The following is a 2,500-nucleotide window of genomic DNA, read 5'->3' as shown; positions in this document are numbered from 1 at the left end:
AGATTAAGTTCAGAAATATGATTTTAATATTTATTTTCACTGAGCTTAATTGAAACAGCTGTAAGAGATAATGATTGATTTCGCTGATAATAAACTCTAATTAACTTCAATAACTCCAGTTTCTCATTATTCCTTTATATATATATATATTCATATATTTATAGAACTCTGATATGTTGGATTTTATACTCCCCACACCAAGTTCACTGTACTCTTTTTATTGATTTATATATATGTGTATGTATATATGTATACATGCATACATACATACATACATACATACATACATACATACATACATATATATGTATATATAATATATATACATACACACACATACATTTCTCTGTCTCTCTCTCTCTGTATGTATATATATTCACATATACAACCATATATACATACTTATATATATATACACACACACTTTATTAATAAAGCTGCAAAGAAATCACAAAAACTATTACCCAGAGTTTCATGTTCCAATTTGTTGAGAATGGAACAAAATATGGTTATAAGCATAAATATACAATTACGTTGATACACATTTAAAAATTGTTTTGTTTCATTGGTCCTTGCAACTAATGGTCTTTTCAATAACTGGTTATATGAAATTACAATTACAAATTAAAATCATATTATTTAAGGTTTTCATAGATTTATATAATAATATGAATTTAAATCATAATTGTAATTTCATATAATCGGTCATTGAAAAGACTGTTGGTTGAAAGGGCCAATGAAACAAAACTTTTTTCAAATGTGTATCTATCAACATAATTCTATATTTATGCATATGACCACATTTTGCTCCATTCTCAACCAAAACTGTCCGAGGGACGGGAATGTGAAACCCTGAGTAACAGTTTTTGTGATGTCTTTGCAATTTTATTAATAAAGCATTTTACTCTACCTCCAGTATTCGAGTACTGTTTATTTCACCTTGTTTCATATTTATGAGCTTACTCTCGTACATATAAATATATACATACATACATACATACATATAAATACATATATGTATACATACATACATACATACACATACATACATGCATACATACATACATACATACATATTAATACATATATGTATTCATACATACATACATACACATACATACATACATACATACATACATACATACATACATACATACATACATACATACATACATACATACATGCATATATACATGCATATATACATGCATACATGTTGAAAATACATGAGTACATTGCTGCAACTATGTTGACAAGTCTAACCATTTTTATTGTCTGACTGTGGTTCTAGATATATGCTTTTTGTGATAGCTAGTGTGGCCAACCATCTATTCCACATTAGACTCATCTCACTAATCAAACCACTTTCAATGCTCTGCTTCTATGTGTAAAAGTTTCAACTAGAACCAAAAGGTGTGCAAGTACAGTCATAAGTGGCTCTGTGTAGATTTCATAAAGGTATCCACAATGATGGACACCAAGTTTCTTTCATTTCTGATGATCTTGAGGATGGTAAGATGCAAGGAGCATATACACATATGTAGGCGTATACACATATGACAATCATTGTATCTTTTTCCTTAATGATATTCCAATTCTGGGCAATTATTGATTCTTGAGATTAATTTTGTTTCTCATTTGGAAATGAATGCAATTAACACCAGGAATTTGTTTATTATGTATTTTGAAGGAAAGAAAAATTTCAATAATTCAAGAATTTATTTTGTATGGGATTTAGTATAACTTTATTTGTTTTTGTTGTTCAAAATCATGCCATTGCTCACTCTGAGTTATATCTCTTAGCTCATTTTTGTTTCATACACACAAACATGCATGCATGTATATGTATATATATATATATATATATATATATAAATATGTGTGTGTGTGTGTGTGTGTGTGTGTGCAGGCATGTTATATATATACACTTTGAAGGTTGTTTGTTATGGATGGTCAGAGACTGACCATTGGTTTCACACCTATATAGCACTTAGCTGCATAAGGGATGAGTTGCCTATTCAGCTGAGCGCTTTATAGCTGCAGAACCAATGGCGACTTTCTGACTGGCAATAACAAATAACCATCTAAAGATACTACTGCTCTGTTGTTTTAGAGTATGCTTCTTTTTCAGATATATTAACTACTGACATGTGTGTTTGTGTGTGTGTGTGTGATCTAAGCCCATTAGCATTGAAACTGGCCATATCTAGCAAAAATATTCTACCTCTTACATGTTCATATGGGCCAGATCCACCTGTAGTTTCTTCATAGGGCGAAGCTTCTCTGATGTTTAGTTCATCAATATATATGTATTTATATATATATATATATGTATATATATATATTTTATATATATATATATTATATATATATATATATATATATATATATATATATATATATATATATATATATATATATGTATATTATACATACCCTGCAATCTGTCATTCTAAAAAGAAAGAATCAAATCATTAAATTCAAGTTTTATGAGATAATG

At 28.6% G+C, this 2,500-nt stretch overlaps 1 long non-coding RNA gene across 1 annotated transcript in view; it reads right to left on the bottom strand.

Annotated features, from left to right (window-relative positions):
* LOC118766225 overlaps positions 1 to 2,500 on the bottom strand; it is a 6,318-nt gene that overhangs the window by 2,204 nt on the left and 1,614 nt on the right. The window contains exon 2 of the long non-coding RNA XR_005002129.1: positions 1,927 to 2,143. This is a non-coding gene — a long non-coding RNA (uncharacterized LOC118766225). The remainder of the gene's footprint in view (positions 1 to 1,926; positions 2,144 to 2,500) is intronic.

Source organism: Octopus sinensis, linkage group LG15, assembly GCF_006345805.1.
Source record: "Octopus sinensis linkage group LG15, ASM634580v1, whole genome shotgun sequence".
NCBI classification, from domain to species: Eukaryota; Metazoa; Mollusca; class Cephalopoda; order Octopoda; family Octopodidae; genus Octopus; species Octopus sinensis.
The sequence above is the reverse complement of the archived record's forward strand: the minus strand, read 5'-3'. Positions and strand labels throughout refer to the sequence as shown.